The 25,335-nt window shown below is 36.6% G+C and overlaps 1 protein-coding gene across 1 annotated transcript in view; it reads right to left on the bottom strand.

The window, feature by feature from the left end:
• Window positions 1-18,579, bottom strand: part of SLC44A5 (solute carrier family 44 member 5) — a 418,500-nt gene extending 399,921 nt beyond the window's left edge. Inside the window, exon 1 of the mRNA XM_065520064.2 lies at window positions 18,513-18,579. The gene's annotated coding sequence lies outside the window, so the exon portion shown is untranslated. The remainder of the gene's footprint in view (window positions 1-18,512) is intronic.
• Window positions 18,580-25,335: the final 6,756 nt, after the last annotated feature.

The following is a 25,335-nucleotide window of genomic DNA, read 5'->3' as shown; positions in this document are numbered from 1 at the left end:
AAATGGTAACATTAGTTACATGTGGTATAATCATTATTCTTAGATTTTTCTAGCCGTGTCAAGACTACACATAAAGTAAGAAATAGAATAGGGAAAGGAATACATGTTCCTACGTGGAAGTATTAAGTAAGCTCAACAGGAAAAATGAACTTATACAAATTTTACTAAAGACTAAAATGAAAATATAATTCATAGTACATAAAGCATGAATGCTATGAAAGTATGTTAGTGCAACTGCAGTGAAAAGGTTGAAAATTATGACCCATAGAAGAGTATTTTTGGCTGAAACATTTTACATCGAATACCTGTGCATAAATTAACAACTGTAGTTTAGAGAAAAATAAAAAGAAACAACAAATGTCCCACTGATTTTAATAATGTTATAACATCAAAGGATGTCAAATGATCCAAACTTGCTCCACTGTTGAAAAAACCACATTGTATTTTAAATTTTTACACACAAAAAAATCTTAATATTCACCTCAGCTGAGGTTTTTAGGGACTCTACAATTCTGTGACTACAAAGGTTAAAATAGAAATAACAGTTGAAAGAGAATGAGATCAGCCAGCTAGTCCATTTAAAAAAAAAAAAAAATTGTGGCACTTGCAGACTCAATCAACATGTGAAGAGGCGGAGAAATTGAGGCTGGCTTCCTACCCCATGCCACACACCACTATATACACATGAGACTTAAATAACACTTCTTCCCTCTCTTGTGACTGACACAGATACTCACTATAATAAAATTTCACTTGAATTAAACAGAAGGTCTTAGGGTGAGCCCCTGTATAATTTTTAATCTCTTTACTCCATTCTGATTATCACACTGATGATCCTTAACTCAGAAAACATGCAATTTCATTTATGTATGTTTGAACTGGGCAGAAAGACACGAAATTCAGAAACATCATTGAAGGGCTTAAATGCAAATTCTGGGTTTCTTAGATAAAACCTTCACAAAGAGAGTCCTCCTCACTCCACCCCAACACTTTACTGCTTTCAAAGTACCCACAACACTACTATTACTACTAGAAATTGAAAATACTGTGCTGAATCTGTGCAGAGGAAAATTTTATTTAATTTTGCCAAGTTCAATTTACCAACTGTCATCCAACCTCTAGAACTGCATCCCTCTAGAGGGAGTTAATTAATAGGGCACTTTTTTGTACTCACAATGAAGTGTCTGCTGATTGCAATTCAACTCTACAGAACCTCCCCCACACCAAAAAAAAAAAAAAAAAAAAAAAAAAGCCTTTAGGGTGACCAAGAAGTCTTAAAGCTAGTTATCTAATCATATAACCCAGAAATTTCACTGAGAGAAATGGCACAGACCTGACTTGAGTGAGGCAGAGTATGAATGGAAGGACACTGTCAGACATTACATAGAGATAGCTGTGTATACTCCACCGTTAAACTCTCAAGTTTTTCTGAAAAGTACATAAACAATGAGAATTGGTTTTTTTAATACTCCAGTTGGCCTGCTCAAGGACAGAATTTTCTATCTTACTCCTGCCAGCTTCCAATTAATCAATTTACCTCCAAAGTGTTCTCAAGTTGTCCCATTATAATTTGTTTGTAACATTGGTCCTTGGTTCAGTTTACCAACTCACTCCCTCATATATAAGTGAACCATTTGCATAAAAAATGAATGGCATACCAATTAACTAAATGCTTCTGAGACATTTTTGACAACGAACCAAACTGTATTTTTCCTTGTCTTCTCTTTTCTATTTCTCTTTATTCACTAACTATCCTACATTCATTCAACAAATATGCATTGAGTAGAACTATATGCCAGTCGTTCTTCTAAGTGGTTGGTTATATAATGGAGAAATAAAACAGCATAGTTCATACATTCATAGTATTTTACAGTTTTACAAGGGAGATAGAAATAACCAAACAAATAATTACAAATTGTTACAAGTTCTATGAGAAGAAAAACAAAAAACATAGTGGTATAGGAGGGGGCAACATATATAGCATAATTTAGACAGAGAATGTCAAGGAAGATTCCTCTAAGAATGTGATGTTTAAAAAGAGAAATGAATGACAGAAATGAGCAAGGCAAAAAGCAGGGAAAAGACTGCTCCAGGGAGGGAAAACAGCATGCTGAAAGGCCCAGGTAGGAAATTCAAGATCAGAGCAGTAGTTTCTAAATTCCAAACTGACCAAGCAGCCCACCAATTTTTTAAAAAATTTCTCGCACTTCTTCAACTACATGTATTTGGTTACTTTTATATTGTGTATACTATTGTACTAATATATCATATGTATTATAAAATATACACAAAAATTTGAAAGTCTCGAAGGATACGGTTTTTTAAAAATGGACCATCTTGGACACTTCCAACTTCAGAACTTCCCGAATGAGAAGAACTGAAGGACCAATGTGGCTGAATCTTAGGACATGATAATGTTAAGCAGAGAAATGATATGATATAATTTACATTTAAAAGTACCAGCCTAGTTCTTGTATAGGTAATTGGAATAAGCCTTATAAACTAATGATATAGTTATAGAATTGGTTGAGAGTTAAATTTGCACACCACACCTCAGTTGTGCTCTGGAGCCCCTCATTGAGTTGGGGACTGATACTGAAACTTTCCATTTAAAAGTAATTCAAGAACCTACAAGCAATGTATTCTATAGCCATGAACACAGATGATACCCACATCTTGCTTTCTAAATACCATTATTCACTAAAAGAAAGAGGGATCCTTAGAAAAATGACTCTAGGTCTGCAGCAGGGAAAGTACCAGGTAAACCTGGAACATATTGATGTGTCAGAAAACACAAAAGAGCTCAGACTAATTAGATCATGTTAAAAGGACAAAGGAGCCAGCTTGAAGTGGTTATCCACTGATCAAACATATGAAGAGCTGAGCCCCAAAAAGATTAACTATGATAATGTATTATAATACATTGAATAAAATAAAATGTATGAGCCAATGGTGATAATCAAAAGAGAAAATATTAACTAAATATTAACTATTTTTAGAAGAATATGAGCTAATAAATGTAGAAGAAATGATAGAATTACAAAGTCATCATTTTGCAATGCCTGATGTAATAATTATGAAATCAGTGGATGCCAAAATCATTGGATAAGAGGTTGTTGAGAACATGATATGCATATGGTCTCAAAATATTACCTCATATGTTAGTCACTAATTTTTCTTCAGAGTGCTAAGGCTTTATTACAAATGGAGTTTATGCTAGAGGGGCCCTTCTCCAATCTTTCTTCTGTACCCTCTTCTCTCCCAAAGGTATCTCTCTAAGGGAGGTCAGTAGGCCATTAGCGAAGAGGAAATCTGGAGAACAAAAAGGAGCACTGCTTTTGCCAAAGTCCTCTGAAACCACCACTGAGTCCTTCTGGATCCAGTTGAGAATCTGGACCTTGAAAATGAGAGCTAAACCTCTTCCACTAGAAGAGGATGATCACTGATGCTATGGATCCTCTGAGACTTAGCAATATCTTCTCTCTGAACTTCAATTTTGAGTTGCCCACTCACAGCCATCACTATGATGTCCCTTTGAACAAGACTTCTACTGAAACCAGCTCTGCTGTGACTTAACGGCAAGTATATGAATGCTTATTTCTAAATTACCCTTTATATTTCCTCAGTGTCACTAAGGAACCCTAGATCTCTTCCATAACATGCACCAGTCACTGTTTGGCCACCATTTTTATTCTACTGTGGTCACCTCACGTTGACACAGGGCTTCTCTTAGAGACTTCTAACCTCTCAGCCACTGATGTTCCAAAGTTCCCCCAAAAACTATGAACCCACTGAGTTGCACTGTGAGTAAAGGGCACTGCATCATCTCTCACTTACTTGTCTCCCACACACACCCCTTAACTCCTCCCCTAGCACTTTCTACTTTTCATACGGTGGGACTTCCCTTGTATCATCTCCTCCATGCCTTCAACATTATGGCTTGTTGTAATATTCTATTTCCAAAGAGCTAAATTTTCCTTTTGATTTATAAAGGGCTACTTTTGGAACTTAAAAACCAGAAACTTTTTCCCCCTTTCAAAAATCCTGGATTTCATGAAAATTGTCTCACAAAGTGCTCAAGAAAATTGGCCGTGAGATTCAAAACTAAAGAAAGATCCCTTTTCTCTACGTGGATTATGCCTTTCCAGAAGTAACGAATGCCTTTCCAGAAGTAACGAATGCCACTAATTCAAGGCATAATTAGCCACAGGGCAAAGGGTTTATTAGGAATTAAATATTCATTGGTTTCACAGGCCAGAAATACTATCTTAATTAGGGTTACCAAAGCATAGTGAATCAGAAAATCTGAATTCTGGTTGCAACTTGTCAAATGATACACTTTATGACTTTTGACAACTTGCATTGTCAAATGATATACTTTATGACTTTTGACAACTTGCATAATAAAAAATAATAGTATCAGCAATTTTTGAGCCCCTATTTGGGCCAGTGAAGCTGGACTATGAGTGATGCTGGGTATCTTATTTATTTATTTTCTGGTACTCCTGTCTATTTATTTCTGGTACTCTAGTCCCCCAGTTACTATCCTAAATCTTCACCATTCCCCTCTAGTTTCTGACTCCAACCTTCCGATGTGAGAAAACATAAGCTTCTGTAGTTTAAATTGCTCTTGTGTTTACTGATATTTGTAGTCACTTTCCTAACTGGTGCACCACGTAGTTCTGGGTGCAGTTTGTAGATATGGTGGCAAGAAGTTAAGAAAGTTTCTGTGGGCTTCCAGTTTCTCTTTGAAGTAGGGCATATAGTTATCTGCTGAGTTTGAGGAAGTAAGTTGTGGGGAAGAACATCTAAGAAAACTAGAAATGATTTTAGATGCCTACTGTGGAGAACAGGGGAAAGGAATAACTAAGAAAACATTGAAAGGATCCTAGTCATTGTTAGGGTCAAGATGCTGTTAAAGGCAATGGATTTATTTAGAGTAGAATCAAACCTGAAATCATTTTATTTTGGTCCATCAATGTAAAGGACAAGAGAAGGTCAGTGATCAGATTCATCTAGATGTGTGTTTTGTAACAAGGATTTGAGAGGAGAATGAGGCACAGAGTTTAAGAGATAGACAAGAAACAAGAAGTAGTGTGTTATGGAATCCAGCCAGAATTAGCAAGGATGTGAGGAAGGGAGGAGGCTGACCATCTCTCTCTCCTGCTAATGTACCTGCAATGGGGTTCCATTGCTCATAGAAAAACAGTTCAAATAATTAAGATGCCTACACAGGAATGATCTGACCCATGACTCTTTCTAGGCTCCTCTTGTGTTGCTCTTCCCATTGTTCTCCATACTCAAGCCGTGCACACAGGGGGCTGCAAGAAAGTAAGCCAAATATATAGTTTTTTATGAATTCTATTTGCTTTCTTTCCATTTACATCCCCTCAGCCTACCTTTTCTAGCCAAATCTTTTTTGCTTCCCTGGGCTTATTTTCCATTAGCCTGGTCCCTTCTCTCTAACTAGCAACACCACTTTTAATTTTAATTATTTCAAGTTCTTCTCCTTGAAACTTAATTGATCTCCCTGACTCTATTCTTTCACCTCTCTAATCCATCTTCACATTGATGCCTTGGTTATCTTCATATTACTCTGAGCAAAGCATATTATGCTTCTGTTCTCAAAGCTTTTTGTAGTACAGCATGAGCTTCCTATGTCATGTAAAGTTCTCTACCACCTGACACCGGTTCACCTTCCCAGTCTCCTCTCTTCCACTCTCTGCCCTCAACATTCTATGTTCTAGGCACACTGGATTCTTTATAATTCCTTGAATATGCCACATATGTTCATATGGGTTTGCTTTCATTCACATTGTTTTTTCACTTCCCATCTCCATCTTTTAAAGTCCTAGTCATCCCTTGAGTCATAAATGGTACTCATTTTCTGCTGAGAAGTATTGGCTCCTTTTGTGTATTACCATAACATGTTGGTTGTACCTTTATCATTAAGATTTATTTCATTTACATTATATCTTGATTATCTGTGTGGATGTCTGTCTCTGTATCAAACTGGAAGGTCCATTTGGGTTGAGATTTTGTCTTAGTCATTATAATAGGAACTTAGTTCCTAGTTCGATGGTAAGTAATCCTTGACAAGAGCAGCAGGTGGATAGGGTTGCAATAGTATTTTGGGATCAGATTAGGGAGCCCGTGAATGTCAAGTTATAATGAAGAAAGGGACTAGGAGTGGTTGCTCACACCTGTAATTCCAGAACTTTAGCAGGCCAACGTGGGAGGATCACTTGAGGGCAGGAGTTCAAGACCCAGTCTAGGCAACATAGCAAGACCTTGTCTGTACAAAAAAAAAAAAAAAAAAAAGATTCCAGGCATGGTGGCACACACCTGTAGTCCCAGCTACTTAGAAGGCTGATGCAGGAGAATTGCTTGAAACCAGGAGTATGAGGCTATAGTGAGTTATGATGACGCCACCCACTTCAGCCTGGCCAACAGAGCAAGACCACATCTCTATTAAAAAAATTAAAGAAGAAAGGAAATTCATATATAATAGACATTTAATACATACGTTTTAATTGAAGAGCTGTTAATAACCAAAAACTCTTTTTTTCTTCATTTGACAGATTCTAAGTTCCCATTTGCACAGGAAAGGAAACTCTTCCTTTATTCTTTGGAATGTTATTCATTGGTTGATTCATTCAACTTTTCTTGAGCATCTACTATGAGTTGAAAGAGCATTTATAGTCCATCTAATTCAGTTTTCTCAGTTTAAACATAAGGAAGTTGAGGCCCAGCAAGCTGAAATGATTTAACATAGGTCTTACAGCTAGTACGTGGTGAAAACAAAAGACTAGAAACTAGTCCGTGCCTTGCTTTCTAATCCATAGCTTCCTAATTTTACAAAATTCTTACAAATTTGAGTAGGTAATAGGCAGATTGATGGCACCCTAGAAACCTATGCAGAAAAAGATTCTAATTACCAAAGTCAAAACTTTAGGATATGAAAGAAGTTTCCCTCTACCTCAGGCTCTCATTACTTTATATCTGATTTTATAAAACCTTCCAAATTTGTTTCACTGCTTTCATAGTTCCCTCTCTGCAAATTCATTTCACATATCTGTTTCAAACCACATGCTAGTTCCCTAACCTAAAATGAATGTTTCATTTCATCAGTCACCTATTTAAAAATCCTGTCTGCTCTCCATTGATTACAGAATAGAATATTGATTACAGGATAAAAGACAGGTCTAGATTCAAATCATGCCTCCACCTTGCCTATTTCTTCCATAAGCTATGTTTCAGGCAAATCACTTACACATTATGACCTTTAATTTCTACAACTGACAAATGGGAATAAAAGAGTTTAAGGTTTCTATATTGGATTTCAGCCAAATATTTAAAAATATCCTTCCCACATAACTTAATTATATGAATAGCAAATGGGAAAAAGCAGCAAAAAAAAAAAAAAAAAAAAAAAAGTCAATAGCATTCAAACAAGCGAAAGGGTCATGTCATAACATTCAAAAAATTGTAGTCATCAAAGAGATACGAAGAAGTTTTCAAGAATTTACAGAACAAAGCTATGGCAAACCTCTTAATGTCATCCTCCAAACAAGCATTTTGTAGGGAAGGTGAGCAAACAAAATTCTGAAAAGTTTAACCAACCACTCCTACACTATAACATGGGAAAGGTAGCTTTAGATGAAAGATGAGTAACCCTTAGAGGAGACAAAGAATTTTGCAAGGGAGGAAAAGTCCCAACTCAACTAGTTGCATGTTCTACCAGAAAGGGAACTATTGGAAATCTCCCTTTTGGCATCTTCCAGCTGGGTGAAAATGGAGAGGATGGCAGAACAATCATAAACACCTATAGTTAATTATCTCCAACAATAAATAGTGATATAGCAGAAAGGAAGAAAAAAATAGAAAATAATTAGGACAAGAGTCTCTGAGGGAGAGAAAGTAGAGAAGAAGCATGTGTAGTGCCTGAAGGGAAGTAACCTACATGCACTCCTTATGTTGTTTATTTTTTTCCCAGAGGATGAGAGAGAGGAGCTTGGGAGGAAGAGAAATTGCAACTGGGGAGAAATGGGCAAATATGGAGAGGGAAACTTTTAAAAAGCTAATGACATTGAAGTAGAGAACTCAACAAACAAAATCAAATTCCAGATTACTTTCTTTAAAGCAAACAAAGAATCTGGGCTCCATGATGATTAGAAGAAATAATTCAAAGCCCAAGAATACTTCTCAGTGTAATGAATATAAACTGCAATAAATTAAGATTTTAGCACAGAAAACATTTACTAAAATTCCAGAAGAGAATAGAGTGTGGATCCTCCTGTGCACAGCCACAGTTGAGCTCCTTGAATCTCAGGTAATAAAAAAGCAAGTGGAATTCACTCACATTATAGCACAGCAAAGAGAAGGCCTAAACAAAACTGCTGTATTTTAAAAGATAAAAAGAAGGGACATAATAACTTTGCAAACACATTATCAGCAAAAATAAAAACATGTGAGAAAGAAGAATACAGATGAAAAACCATGCTGGAAGTAAGCAGAACTTCACAAAGAAATAATTTCCAGCAAGTGCTTCATGATATAAAAGTTAACGAGAACCTAACATCAATTTTTAAAGAAATAAGGTGTAAAGCAGTATTGATGATGAAAGGGAAGAATGCAAAGCTGAGAAAACAAACTGAGAACCACACAACACCATTAAAAGCAAGTTAGAAAGCACAAGATACATCTCTATTGAATATAATTTCAAACTCCAAACTCAAATTTAAATTTCTTCTATCCCCAGCCTATGTAAGTAGGAGGTAAAATTAGCTTTTCTCTTTCTAGCTCCATCCCCCCAATTTGCTAGTCATTGTTTCTGATATCTGTGGGTAGGAAGGTAAGTGTTGGGAAAATGCAGCACAGCTTTTGTGACAGCTACAGTTTGCAATCTACCTGCAAGGCCCTCTGGGTGGCAGAAATACAATTGCTGACTCTGTGGGGTGCCTTTGTGGGTTTCTCATCAATCCCAGGCAATTGGCTTGTCTGCCTCTTTTCTGTCTGCCTCCTGGATTTCTGGGGTCCACCCCTATGTTCCTGTCCTTCAGGCAAGTACTCTTGGTTAGAATCATTTCCATAGAGTCCTTATCAAGTCTCAGAAACATTCACTATTAGCCTGCCATATGAGGAAGTACAGCTTAGTCACAAAGCAGCCACCTGTGTGTTCAGCCACCAGACTGGGCAGTTCCAGCGACAGCATCTCAGCTTTAGAATATACACTGGTAAGATGCTCAAGTTTCTGGAGACATGCAAAAGCTCTCCAAGTGGTCCTCTAGAAAAGCCTCTCTTTAACTTGAGGAGAGAAGATTGTGCATCTACCATATTCTGCCTTTTTTCACTATTATTATTATTACTATTACCGTTACTATTACTATTACTATTACAATTACCATTACTATTACTATTACTAGGCTATCTGAGTGGTCTAAATTCAATGACAGGTAAAAAGACAACTTGGCTTCTACAGAAGGTTGCTTTTACCTGTTTACTCCCAAAGAGTAAATGAACTGTCATTGATAAAAATAAAATCAGAAGAGATCAGTGGATGCAACTCCCCATGCTTTAAGTGTATTTCACAGAAGCTCACCTGAAGTTCAGAGGAATTGGCAATCTCCCAATTTTCCAGGTCAGAGAAAGACATGGACTCACTGTCTTTCAGGTCCCCAGAAACAACTTAGAACACCAAGAGAAGGCATTAAGTTGGCTATGCAGGGAGCCACATTCTTCAGGGTCTGAAATTCTTGCTGTGCCAGCACCGAGGCAATTTCCACTTCTCCGAGCATGCTGTGAAGTTTCTATTTAGGGGGTTTGTACCATCAAAAAATACATCCTCTTCTCCGTCAGAGGCTGGTACTTAAGGTGGGTGAAATGTAAAACACTGTCAATTTCTCACCAAATAAATCTCTTTCTCTTCAACCTCAACTTCTTATGTAGACTAGAGAGGAGTGAATCACTGCAGCTGGCAGAACTAGTTTAGAAACCTTGACCTTTGAAAGTTCAACATGAATGGTCTGGTTCCTGTCTTTAGAATGGGAAACATATTGTTTTGTTGTTAATTTTTCCAACAGTGCATCTTTTTATTTGTCTACCACATCCTTTATTGTATTATTACTGCTAGAGTATCTGTGACTTCTTTAAGACAGAGACACTATCACTCTTTTTGTTTTTTTTTGTTTTTTTTTTTTTTTTGGTTTGTTTCATTTTGAGATAGGGTCTGGCTCTGTTACTTAGGACTGCAGCAGCCTAATCTCATCTCACTGCAACCTCCACCTCCTGGGCTCAAGCCATCCTCCCACTTCTGTCTCCCAAGTAGCTGGGACTATAGGCATGCACCACCACACCTGGCTAATTTTTTTTTTTTTTTTTTTTTTTGAGATGGAGTTTTGCTCTGTCACTCAGGCTGGGGCGCAATGGTGCAATCTCAGCTCACTGCAACCTCCGCTTCCCGATTCTCCTGCCTCAACCTCCCGAGTAGCTGGGATTACAGGCACACTCCACCGCACCCAGCTAATTTTTGTATTTTTAGTAGAGATGGGGTTTCACCATGTTCGCCAGGCTGGTCTTGAACTCCTGACCTCAGATGATCCACCCGCCTCAGCCTCCCAAAGCTCTGGGATTATAGGCGTGAGCCACTGCGCCCAGCCAATGTTTGTATTTTTTTGTAGAGATAAGTTTTTGCCATGTTGCCCAGGCTGGTCTCGAGCTCCTGAGCTCAAACAATCTGCCCGTCTCGGCCTCCCAAGTATGAACCACCACAGTATCACTCATCCTCATTTTCTCTGCAGTTCCTGGACTCACTGACGACAAATCGTAAGCACTCGGGAAATTTAATTTTAAGGAAAAGCCAACTTTTCCCTTCCTATGCACATATTACCCACCCTTCAGTCCTAGATAAGGCTACCTTTTCCATAAATAATTCCCTTCCATTTCAGTTCCATTATTTTCTCCGTGTCTCTGAACTCTGAAACTTTGTCCATATGATGTTTATATCATCATGTAAATTTTTCTTTACCTTGCCTCTTCAGTAGAGACTTGAGCTCTTTATGGATCATCTTATAATTACTTCTTTAGAGGTATTCTTACAAAATATTCAATAAATACTGAAATAAACACTGTGCTAAGTCAGATAAAAAAATCATCTCAGCTATATGCATTTCAGAAGGAGCTACTTCTTTTTTGTGTGTGTGTGTGTGTGTGTGTTTTATATAACATTGAACTAAAAATAATTCAAACAAGGAGCATCCTGAAATGTTAGACCAAGAGAGGTCTTTAGAGATGATCAGTTTCATGCAGTTTACTCCATTGTAATGAAGTGGCACCTTACAAATGCTGCCTCCCTTCACCCTCTGCTGACCATTCTAGAAACTGCGCCTTTTAAAATCTCATTGCAGAATGACCATCATTCCTGTTTTCTCCATGCTCCTGAAATTGTTTTTTAAGAGTCAGTTTTAAATGTGTTCTATATAATGGCACTTGTTCAGACTCCAGAAAAACTAAGACTCTATTACTCATAGGGAATATCTGAGCACTTGAGTTCTAGAGCCAAATTGTTTATGTTCATAAGTTAGTTCTTCCACTTCTGGCTCAGACAAGTTACCTAACATCTCTGCTGATCAGTTTCTGATCTAAAAAATAAAAACAACAATAATAATGATGATCTTTAAAAGTTGCTGTGAGGTTAAATGAATTAGTGTCTGTAAAACACTTAAAACAGTTTCTGAAAACGGCAAGCCTTCATTATTCTTATCTGGTGGTGGTGGTAGTAGTTGTGATTAATAACTTTCATATCAATGACAAATATTTCTTTTTTGCTCATTTTAGTAGGCTAAACTCCTAGAAAAGCTATACACACACTCTGGTCTATTCATCTTTAAATCCCTAGTATTGGGCATAGTAATTACTCAACAAATGTTTGTTGAATAAAGTTTATAAATAATATGATTATTTAAAATGCAGGCTCTGATTTACACTCAATCCAAATCTTGACTCTGCCATTTAGTAGGTATGAAACTTAACTTTGAGGGGCATAACTTATGTATTTATCTTTAACTTGTAGAAATGTATGGGGTACAAGTGCAAATTTGTTACATTCATAGATTGTGTAATTCTAAAGTCAAGGCTTTAGGGTATCCATCACCAGAATAACATATGTTTTACCTATTAAGTAATTCCTCATTATCCAACCCCTGCCACACCCACCCCTTCACCCCTCTGAGTCTCCTTTGCCTATTATTTTGCTCTCTACATCCATGTGTACACATTTTTTAGCTTCTACTTATGAGTAAGAACATGCAATGTTAGACTTTCTGTGTCTGGCTTGTGAAACCTAACTTTTCCGAACTGTTATCATATACATAAAATGATGGTGATTACAGCTCACACTTCCTAAGACTGTTATAAGAATTAAGTTACTATATACAAGAAAAGCACTTACAATAAGATCTGGCACAGAGTAAACAATAAATAAATGCTAGATAATATTATTTATAAAGATTTCCCAAAGTAATATTTATAAAGTATAAGCAGACTTGTAAGAGCATATAACATACCTTAGTTTGAATTCTGACTCTATCATTTACTAGATATGGAGATTTAAACATGATACTTAGCCTGTAAACCCCAAATCCTGATTTAGAATTCAGATAATACTACTTCTTTTCTATTTTAAGGATTAAATAAAATGGAGTGTATAAAACAACACTGTGCCTGAAGAACCACAATCATTTAATAAATGACTAGTTTTGTTTTGCTGATGTAGTTCTTGTTTTTATTATTAGCTTTGCCAATAAGGAATTTTAATCCTGGTAAGAAACAAAGAAATAAATAACTATAGTATAATGCAAGTAAATGTCATGGAAATAATAAAGTTAACAAATGCTTTCACAGTTTATGAGTAGGAATGATCAGTGTGAGCCGCAGTAATTAAGTATACTTTCTGAAACAGGTAACATTTCTATAAAAGAAAATAAAGAATAGGTAGATATCCCAGGCAAAAAGAAGTATGACCTCAGGAAAGGTAAACTAAAGCACAAAAGCAAGAAGAACAAGGCTTATTTGAGCAGTAGAGAAAATGGGCACAATTAGTAGATTTCTTATACAGTCATTCATCAAATTATTAATCCAGACCTGCAGTGTCCAATATGGTAGTCATTAGCTGTATGTGACTAAAGAGTTCTCAAAATATGACTAGCATAATTAAGAGACTGAATTTTTAATTTAACATAATTTTAACTAATTTAGATTTAGAAACTGAAACAGTTCATATGAGCCAGTAACTCCACTCCTTGGTATATATTCAAAATAATTAAAAACAAAAATTCACACCAATACTTGCATAAAAATGTTAATTGCAGCATTATTCACAGTAGCCAAAAGGTGGAAACAACCCAAGCATCCATCAATATACGAGTGGATAAACAAAATGTGGTCTATACATACTACGGGATAAAATTCAGCCATAAAAAGAAATGATTCCGATACATGCCACAACATTGATGAATCTCAAAATCATTATACTAAGTGAAATAAGCCAGACCCAAAAGGACAAAAATTGCACTTACATTAAGTATCTAGAATAGTGAAAGTCATAGGGACAAGAAATAGAGTAGAAGTTACCAGGGGCTGGTGGAAGTGAGGAATGGAGAGTTATTGCTTAATGGGTACAGAGTTTCTGTTTGGGTGATGAAGAGTTTTCAGAAATAATGGTGTGTTGCACAACACTGTGAATTTAGTTAATGACACTGAATTGCACACTGAAAAATGTTTAAAATGACAATATTTTTGGTCATATATATTTTATTACATTAAGAAATTAAGAAAAGTAAAATATTTTTCTGATAAACATATCTTCATTGTATTTAAAGTTTATCAATACTGGGTCAAACTGGGGGAGTGGAGAAGACTGATTAAAAAATATTTTATTGGGAAAATTTATAAGAATTGAAACATGGGAATACACACTACACACAGACGTGCCTTTAAAAGGACTAGCCATGAGATCCCCTTGAATTAGCTTTTCCCAAAAAGATATTAAAATAGTGCTTGGAATTTTTATTCAAAAGGCTAGTGAATTTCTTTCCCTCTATTACCTAGTACCTCACTGGTATAAATCCGCCTATGCAGTTGACATAGTTTTGCCAAATTATTATATATTCTCTTGACCTTCCTTCCTAAAGTATTTATTATAATTGTGTAATAATAGCTAACACTTATATAGCAATTATTGTATTAACTCTTTTAATCCTCTCAACATCCCTATGCAGTAAATATGAAACAAAATAAAAAGATTTAAATAATATGACATCATTTATTGTCTTTTTATAATATTAGAAGCTAATAATATGATTAAAGCAAGTTTCATGTTTCAAGTGTAGTGACTCTGATGGCCATCACTGCTACAAAACCACACAAGTGAAGCATAGAAGCATTTCTATGATTTAACATAGCAAGTAGAATCTAGTTCTAATAGCTATTTTATAAACCTGATGTGTATTTATTCTTATAATAACAAACACAGTTGTTAATATGTATTAAAGTTGTAGGATCTTAATATCAAAACAAAATGAAATAGAACCTGCAAGGAATCAGGAAAACTTCAGCACTGTCCCATGAGTATTTATAGTAAGGAAAGTGGTGCAGAGTGGGTTTAACTCAGGTGGGAAAGCCAAGGAAAGAGCCCAGGCTCTGTTACACAGAAACAGCAATCACATATACTCCACAGCTGAAATCATAAAGTTTCCCAATCGACCCATTAATAATTAAATTTGCTTTCTCAGATAAATCTTGTCAGCCTGCTCCAAGGAAAACTGTCCTTCTTTCTTGGTAGTTTTCAGCTGATCAACTTGCCCACGGACAAAAAAAAACAAAACTCATTATTTTTATGACTATACATAGCTTTCCACTATGTATATCTCCCACATTTTCTGTATCCATTCATTCGCTGATGGACACTTAGAGTCATTCCAATAGCTTGACTGTTGTGAATAGTGCTGCAATAAACATCAGACTGCAGATACCTTCTGCCAATTGCGACAATATGAATGAACCTGGAGGACATTGTGTTAAGTGAAATAAGCCAGGTATAGGAGCACAATTATTCCATAATCTCACACGTATGTAGAATCTAAACAAGTTGATTCATATAACTGGAGAGTAGTTAAGTGATTTCCGAGGGCTGAGGTGGATGGGGGGAAGAGAGTTGGAAAGATGTTGGTCAAAGGATATGCAATTTCAGTTAGATGAGAGGAATAACTTTAAGAGATCTATCATACAATGTGGTTATAGTTAATAACAATATACTGTATTCTCGAAAAATGCTAAGATAGTGGATGTTAAGTGTTCTCACCACAAAATGATAACTATGTGAGGTAATGCATATGTTAATCAGCTCGATTGGGTGAATCCACAGTGTATGTATACATCAAAACATCATACTGTATGTGATAAACACATATAATTTTATCTGTCAATTTAAAACAAAACAAAACAAAATTATTGTTCTACTACCAGTTTCTAGTTCTTGTTTTAATAAAGCCTTCCTTACTTTTGTCCCATGATAATCAACCTATGTTTGATACAGGGAAAATACTACCTCTCTCACATCTAAGTAAACTCAGCTCAATTTCTAGTCAAACTAAATACCTCTAAGTTATTATTTGAATGTTATTCCAGTAAGCCTCTGAGCCCTTAGAAGCATGCAGCCTGAAAAAGCTTTTGATCCAGACCCACCATGTTCTGTCTTGCCTTTGCTCACTTCCCCAGTGCACGCCATTATACAGGGATCAAACTCATGGGCTCTTACATGCTGAACCTGGCTCTTAGTCATTTGTGCTTTTGTTCACAGCTGCAGTTGAAGTAATGTTGGAAAACTGTTTTCTATGGTCTCTGACAAGTTACAGGTAACTGGGAATCTGCCTGGCCCTTTATCTTTGTCTTAGTTGTTTGTCTGACTGTCGTAGAAATTCTGATATCTCCTGATATCTCTTAACCAGATGATGAGATAAGGGTGTAGTTAGATTTTGGCTGGCCTCAGTCTTGGGGCTGAGGAATTGCCCTTGTCACATCTGCTTGATTTGTTAACTTTTCCAACCATTGAAAGAAACTTCACGTTGTTTGTCTTATGATCTATAAATTGCTTTGGTCAGTTATTTTTAGGTCTTCATACTGAAAGGGGTTTCCTTAGAAAATAAAGATATGTAATTTATTTGTTACTGTGTGGCAAACCACCCCAAAACACAGGGCCTTGAAACAACAACAGTTTCGCCAATTTTTGTTGAGTTTCTTCTTCTGATCTTGCCAAGCATAACTCAGGCATTTGCAGTCATCTATGTATTCAGTTGGGGCTGGATGCTATCATACAACTTCTCTTACATGTCGAGGGTCTTGGCTTGGATGGTTGGACCAGCTAGGCCAGCTGGGTGTCTCTCTATGAGGTCTTTCATCCTGGCTTCTTCACGTGGTGGCAGAAGTGCTCCGAGAGAGCAAGCCCCAGTGCACACATGCTCATCAAGCCTTTGCTTGCTGTATATCTGCTGATATCTTCTTGGCTGGAGCAAGTCAATGGTCAAGCCCAGAGTAAATGTGACAGGGACTACACAAGCATATGAAGACACAGAAGTGTGATTCATTGGGAAGCCATCACAGAAGGAAGTTTGTCTTTATAAGTCTGTTTATAATGGTAGTTCTTTCTGTACCTGTGAGTGATTCTACCTCTCATTCTCTCTCTCTTTTGGGGGGAACTTTTGAATATTAATTGATCATAACAATCTATCATTTGTGCACACTATAGAAATATCCAGTTCAAACAGATCTTCATAGGAAGAAAATGCATGCAAATGTTGAAACCAGTTTTTCATGGATCATGAAGCAGAGTTATGCTTTCTGAAAGAGCTTTGCTTGGTTTGTATTACAATTGTATGCAGGCTCAAATGTCCTTAAAATGGGAATGACTGCTTCTGTCTTCTCTGGGGCTTCATGGCCTTCTGAGGAAACGAAAGGATTCACAGTACGTGAATTTTTTATACTTTCCTCTTGGAAAATATTTATAAATAAAAAAGTCCCATGGAAATATACACAAATGAGCCAAGTGAAGACGTGAGGAAGAACTTCATGTGAACTACAACAAAGTATTATAAAATCTCACAGTAGAACCCATAAGTTGCTCATGTCTGAACAAGTCTTCCCCAAAAAGGACATAATAAAATACAAAGAAAGGCAACTTTAGACTCTCCCAGAGCTATTTCTTTGCCCAGAGATATGACAAGATACTTCTGCTGAGTATGAAACATTTTCTAAACAAACGGCATATTTGTGTCTATTTCTTTTTTTTTTTTTTTTGGTTTTTAAATATTTTATTATATTTGAATAAAATTTGTCTCCATCACAGTCTGACATGTTTCAAGGATTTAAGAACACTACTCTTAAAACAGAGTCCATAGGCTTCAGACTGCCAAAGATGTCGATGGTACAAAACATGAGGAATCCCTTAACATCAGTACCGCCTGTGGGCAAAAACTCTTCATATATATATGAGCCTGTTTTTTGTAAATATTTTCTGGAGAATAAACACTACTTCTACTGCCAATCTTTCTAAAGGGTCTTTGACTTCCACTGCCAGCAGAAGTTGGGTAATAAATGTAAATGTTGTGATCTTCCGCACTGACTGGTTTTTCTAAAAATGGCTTCTGAAAAACGTCCCTATTTACTTCTACATGATCTTCCCCTTTTACATTCTTTGGTATTATTTGGGTCACGGTTCAAAATTGCATAACAAGGAAGTAAAACACCTTCAGCTTGAAGAATACTATATACTCCTCTCCTATCATGTATAAGATACTGCATATTCACGTCATTGATTACAAATGGATTCCTGAGTTTTGCATAGGCAACCACTTTGTCCTGTGGAAATCCTTTAGAATGGAAAGAAATAAGACAATCACATAAAGCCCAGTTTTCCACTGGTTCACTCAAAATAACCTCCTCTTCAAATACTACTACGGTGATACATTTAAATAAGGAGATCCAATCAAGAATTTCCTTCATTGGTTTGGATTTGGATTTCTTTGCCATGGAACATATTCCAACCACAGTCTGCCTTTCTGGTGGAGAATCATCTTCCTCCTCATTGTCTTCATCTGCATGGTGGAAGAAATGTCGATAATTTCCAGGATTTATTTCTGTATCTTCTGGTCCAACGAAGAATCTGGGGGCTTCACTCATTTTTATTTTATTTGATGTAGATATAATTGAAATGATTTATATTAAAACTGCCTCTAAATAAATAGCATCAGAAGAAAGCATTCTCCATATATTAGCTGACACACAAGTCTGTGACAGCTTGTTTCCGCTTATATAATCACTTGATATTATGAGGACCGTTATCAAATGCTCTTTTGTTCTTAGATATCATTGCTTCATTGTTGATATCAAAGTTGTTGCAATTCAAAATACAAAGACAGTGAGGCTATTGCTTTCTTGAGTTGATATAGCAATCTTTTTACCTGCCATGAATGTGGTTGTCACGCAAACAGTTGTGAGATGGTCAAACCCATTCAGGTCTAGGTTTCCCCCTTTCATCCTGGAGGCAGGGGTGAAGTGTTCGTCAAGGTTTGTGTCTATGTCTGAAAAAAAATTTAATTTAATTATAAAGTATCTTAGGGTTAAAGGAACTCCTATTCTGATTGACTTATAGAGACGAATAAGAAATTCAATAATCTTCAGGAAGGAGAGAGAAAAATTTATATCCTAATGTTTTAAGTGTGCTGACCATTTATAAAAGATTGAGAGGCTTGTTGAAGCCATAAGTCAATAAAAGAAGAAGGAGAAGTATGAGGAGGAGGAGGAGTTTACTGTAAATTAAATTAATGGCCTTGGTTCCAAAGTCTCAAGATAAGAGGCAGAAAAATATAAGTAGTTACCAGTTTGGAAAACAGCGGGAGTAGGGGAGAATTCTAAGAGAACAGTAATTTTAAACAAATATTGGAAAGTTTTAATATTTGGCAAATACAGGAAAAAACTGTAAACAATAAGTTTAGGTTATATTTCTATCAAGGTGAATCACTGGACAAATTAAATTGGTTTGGTAATTTGTCTTTAAAAATAGCTATATGTCTTCCCCTGATTTTATCACAGTGTAAACAATGTTAGCATATTATTTTCTCATGAAAAACCTAATTAATTCTGATTTGCTAGATTTTCTATACCAATTTTTACTTCCATTAACTGTTAAAAATTATAAAATTATCGTTCAACCATCTTTTGAAAGATTTGCTCTTGTGAGCTTCAGCCAATACCATAAATCATATAGACCTTGTAACTCTACTTATACTACCTACATCAAATTTTAAATATCATATTTCTCTGATGAACTGTTTTAAGATCAATAAGGATTGTGCTTCTCTTTAAGGTCAGTCTCAAACAATTTCCAAAATCTCTGGCTGACTTCAAGACCTTAGACTATTGTTAAACTAATTATTTTCATTATAATAGTCTTTGGTTATCTAGATATTTTCTAAGTAGACCTAAATTCATAAATATAGAATATAAAAACAAGCAAATATAATATTAATATATTAATCATATATATGTATATATCTTATTCATTTACATTCTAGATTGTCCATTAGTTAACATGATAGAAAAAAGATGTGTAAATACCGTTAAGTCATTGGTTTGGCTGTGTCCCCACCCAAATGTCATCTTCAATTATAGCTCCCATAATCACCATGTGTCATAGGAGGGGCTCAGTGAGAGGTAATTGAATCAAGAGGGCAGGTTTTTCCCATGCTGTTCTCAGGATAGTAACTAAGTCTCACAAGATCCGATAGTTTTATAAAAAGGCAGTTCCCTTGTACATGCTCCCTGGCCTGCGGCCATGTAAGACATGTTTTTGTTTTTCCTTTGCCTTCCACCATGATTGTGAGGCCTCTCCAGCCATGTGGAACTGTGAGTCCATTAAACTTCTTTCCTTTATAAATTACCCAGTCTTAGATATGTCTTTATTAGCAGTATAAGAACAGACTAAAACAGTCATGTTAGTATACATGGGTCATTTTTTCTACTTTATAAAATATAGAAAAGATATAGAAGGGTGCTCACAGAACATTAGTAACCTTCACTGGAGTTTATTCAGGGCTAAAACACTTGTCTATGAAGACAGTTCTCAGTTATCTACATCCTAATTGTTCTGTGACTGTGTGCATTCACTAGTTAGTTGTTTTTGTTAAAAGATGTAAATAAAATAATGATATATTCATTATAAAGAGATAAATATGGAAGATAATAGGCACATTTTATCCATTTGTCTATCAAGGGAACTGGTAAAATTTTACTAAGATAGTAAAATAAATTTAGCATATGCATTGTTTTATGTATTAATAAGGCAAGTGTATTTTGAAGCTACAGTCAAGAGTTTTAAATTTGTCATTTAACCATATGTGCATTTATGTACATTTAAAAATATACATACAGAGGTGTAATAAATTAGCAAACAAAAGATATAAATAATAAACAGGGGGATTATTCAGAGAAACAACTGGCCTATGAGTATAGTTGCAGTACCTTTGTCATACTCTTGAATGACTCGTTTAACAAAAGTTAACCTCTGAAAAAACTAAGGTTTCTAACAATTATTCTAATTTGCTTTTAATATTTTTACTATTACAGTGGAGAAAAGATTTATTTCTTCACCCATTACAGGTTCATGGCTGATACACCTGTAACAAAATACAAACTAACAACAAAAAAAGCCTAACAAATTTATTCAATGTAAGTCTTAACATGACATGAGAACCTTCAGCAATGAAGGCCCAAAGAAATACGGAAGCCTATGTATTTCTATGGACAGTTGATATGGCCTGGCTCTGTGTCCCTGCCCAAATCTCATCTTGAATTGTAATCCAAATTGTAATCCCCACATGTTGCAGGAGGGACATCATAGGAGGTAATTAGAACAAGGGGGTGGTCCCCCCATGTTCTTCTCATGATAGTGAGAGTTCTCATGAGATACGATGGTTTTATAATGGGGTTTTTCCCTTTTTGCTTGGCACTTCTCCTTCCTGCCACCATGTGAAGAAGGAGTAAAGGCTATTCTTGCTATGTTTTAGCAAAGAGACTGGCTGCATTTTGCTCATGCCCTAGAGATCTGTGGAACTTTGAACTTGAGAGAGATCATTTAGGGTAGCTGGCAGAAGAAATTTCTAAGTGGCAAAGTGTTCAAGAGGTGACAGAGCATAAAAACTTGGAAAATTTGCAGCTTGACAATGCAAAAGAAAAGAAAACCCCATTTTCTGATGAGAAATTCAAGCCAGATGCAGAAATTTGCATAAGTAATGAAGAGCCAAATGTTAATCCCCCAGACAATGGGGAAAATGTCTCCAGGGCATGTCAGAGGTCTTCACAGTAGCCCCTGCCATCACAGACCTGGAGGCCTAGGAAGAAAAGATGGTTTCATGGGCCAGGCTCAGGGTTTTATTGCTTTGTGCAGGCTTGGGACTTGGGGCCCTGTGTCTCAGCCATGGCTAAAAGGGGCCAATGTATAGCTCAGGCCATTGCTTCAGAAGGTTCAAGCCCCAAGCCTTGGCCACTTACAATGTGGTGTTGGGCCTACAGGTACAAAGAAGTCAAGAATTGAGGTTTGGGAACCTCCACCTAAATTTCACAGCATGTATGGAAATGCCTGGATGTCCAGGCAGAAGTCTGCTGCAGGGCAGAGCCGTCATGGAAAATCTCTGCTACAGCACTGCAGGAGGGAAATATGGGGTCACAGCCCCAACACAGAGTTCCCATGGGGGCACTGGCTAGTGGAGCTGTGAGAAGAAGGCCACCACCCTCCAGACCCCAAAATGGTAGATCCACTGACAGCTTGCACCATGCACCTGGAAAAGCCACGGATACTCAATGCCAGCCCATGAAAGCAGCCAAGAGGGGGGCTGTACCATGCAAAGCCACAGGGGCAGAGCTGCTCAAGGCCATGGGAGCCCACCTCTTGCATCAGTATGACCTGAATTTTAGACATGGAGTCAAAGGAGATGATTTTGGAGCTTTAAGATTTGACTATTCCACTGGATTTCAGACTTGTGTGAGGCCTATAGCCCCTTTGCTTTGGCCAATTTCTCCCTTTTAAAATGGGAGCATTTACCCAATGCCCATACCCCCGTTCTATCTTGGAAGTAACTAACTTGCTTTTGATTTTACAGGCTCCTAAGTGGAAGAGACTTGCCTTGTCTCAGGTGAGACTTTGGACTTGGACTTTTGGGTTCATGTTAAAATGAGTTAAGTCTTTGAGTAACTTTTTGGAAGGCATGATTGTGTTTGGAAATGTGAGAAAGACAAGATTTGGGATGAGCCAGGGGTGGAATGATATGGTCTGGCTCTGTTTCCCCACCCAAATCTCATCTTGAATTGTAATCTGAATTATAATTCCCACTTGTTGGGAAAGGGATCTCATGGGAAGTAATTAGAACATGGGAACAGTCCCATTCTGTTCTTTAAATAGTGAATGAGTTGTCATGAGATCTGATGGTTTTCTAAGGGGCTTTTTCCCACTTTGCTTGGCACTTCTTTTTTCTGCTACCATGTGAAGAAGGACGTGTTTTGTTTCCCCTTCCACAGTCATGCAGAACTGTGAGTCAATTAAAACTTTTTCCCTTATAAATTACCCAGTCTTGGACAGTTCTTTATAGCAGCATGAGAATGAATGAATATAACAGTCACGCAGTATGATTAAAACACAAAGAATATAATCTAATGATAATAAACTGGAAATAACTTAGCAAGGTTGTTTACTCAGACTCTTCTCAGTGTTTCTGTATAATGTTCCTTCCCTTCAGGTATAGGGCAGGACACTTGGCACATGATGGTCTTCAGGGGAGAAAGAAGGTAAGGTCAGAGAGTAACCTTCCTAGATTGTATGGCCTGCTTCAGGAAAGAAGGGAGAGGTGTGAGTGGCCTTCATACTTCTGATGTTTTTTCCAAATGCCAAGGTGCCATATTTTGGGATAGTGTCTCCCAATCCCTGTCACTCTAAACCAGGGATTCTAAGAAATCTGAAGGTGCAGTTCGGGGAATCCTGAATTTTGATGGGAAAAAAATATACATATTTTTTGACATCCTGACTAAAATTTAACATATCCTTGGATTATGAGCATGGGCGAGCAAATAAATTAATACCACTGTAATATTAGTATTGCCTATGATTTTGTCTCAAATGGGAATTATGGATATTTTATAATATAGCTGTTGCAGAGATTGTAATATATTTTAGATTTATGTTATTTTGAAATTACAATAGTTTTTAGATCCCGAGTTATATCAAATGTGATTGCAGTCTTTTTGTCAATAGATGCTCTTGTGATGTAGCTGAGAAACTATTGGGTAATTAACTCTGTGCCTAGTACTTGTTCAGCAGCAAAATGGTAATGTTGCATGTTTTTACAATGATGACCCAGAAATCCTTATTTATCATTGCTTGTTGATTAATGACACAAAGGGAGAAGCATAATTTTCATTCTCAATTAGTATTTTGCAAATCTGGGCAGTTCAAATGAGAAATCTTATCTTAATCCCTAAGGCAACATGACATTTTGAAACACAAATAGGTGTACAGGCTACTTGAATAGACCAGACAAGTTTAAATACATTTAACAGTTGAGGTCACTCCTGAAGTGTTATTTCTATTTAACTACTTAAAATAAATATAGATAACAGGTTGGACAGTGATACAAGCCATGTACGGTGTTGAAGTTCTGTGAATAGCTAGGAGAAAGGTTAAAAGGGTTGGTCTGCCTTCCATTCACTTCCTTCAAGAAATGGAAAGGGAATGGGAATCCTTGGGAAAAATTTAAAAATCAGGAGACCTGATCTAAGCTCTTTGTCAACTGTATTTCCAGGTAAATAGACTAACAATATTCACTAGAAGAAAGATAATTTATCTCTGAAAAATCTTTAGCAGAATGGTCATGGCTAAGGTCTTCAGTAAATAGGATCAGGATCTATGTCTTCTTGAAGAATGTCTCATAAGCTATGTAACTCTCTAAGATATAAAATAGAATGCTTCATGATTAAAACACTATCCCTGAGAAACCCCACATACCTCACTTAGGAATCTCACCTATTCTGGAGCAGAGCTGTATGCCTGTAGTGAAAAGGAAGGACCTAGTGACCTGCTGTCAATGCCTCAGAATCTCTCTGCTTCTTCTGAACCTCTGGATTGCCTGTAGCCTTGAAAGTATTTAATAAGTCTTGATACTGGGTAATATCTCTTACTTGTTTAAGCCTGATTTATAATAACAATCTGCCCCTGTATGTTAGCTCAGCAGCAGAGATTCTTTCTTTTATATTGCCTTGTGTATTCTCTCTCTCTCTCTTTTTTATTTTTATACCTTAGGGGGTATGAGTACAGCTTTGTTACATGGATATATTGGATAGTGGTGAAGTCTGAGCTATTAGTTTTACCATCACCTATTAGTGTACATTGTACCCATAGGTGATTTCTCCTCCCTCACCCCTCCTCCCAGCCTCCCAGTTTCTCCTTTTTTAAAACATCATTTGTATTATCAAGCAAAAACATGCACATGCAATGTGTTGTACAAATGGTGTTCACGAGTCATTATTCTTAATACTACAAATTTTATGTAACTTTGTGCAAAAGTAAATATCAGAACTGAAAACCATTATTTCAGGAAGGCACAGAATGCCACAAGATGACACATAAAACAATTGTCAAATTCCAGAAGGATATTTCAATATAATTCGTTTACTTTGAAATTCTATGCATTTATCTAAGCATTAAAACACATTTTTGTTAGAAATGGTATAGACTTCATCAATCTGCCACAGGGTCCATGATAAAAAAATTTAGAATTTCTGCTCTGAACCAAGTTTAATTATTTCTTGCCTTTAGGCATATATGCCCTATATATAAATCTTATTATAATGATAGCTCCTCAGACAAATCTTCAGGCTGGGGTGTAGTGACACAATCACAGTTCACTGTAGCCTTGATCTCCTGGGCTCAAACAAGCCTCCCATCTCAGCCTCCCAAGTAATTGGGAACATAGGCATGTGCCACCACACCCAACTAATGTTTTTATTTTTTGTTGAGACTGGTCTCAAACTCCTGGGCTCAAGCAGTCCTCTCACTTCAGCCTCCTGAAGCGTTGGGATTACAGGTGTGAGGCACTTCACCCAGCCTAGATATTTCTTTTACCAAATTCAGGCCACACATTCAAAATAATAAAACTGCTCAGATGTCCTTTATACCCAAACTGACTTTGATGCTTCCCAGATGACCACTGATAAAACAAAAATTTGTTCCATCACCTT

Source organism: Macaca fascicularis, chromosome 1, assembly GCF_037993035.2.
Source record: "Macaca fascicularis isolate 582-1 chromosome 1, T2T-MFA8v1.1".
In the NCBI taxonomy this organism is placed as follows: domain Eukaryota; kingdom Metazoa; phylum Chordata; class Mammalia; order Primates; family Cercopithecidae; genus Macaca; species Macaca fascicularis.
This window is presented reverse-complemented; position numbering and strand designations above follow the sequence as displayed.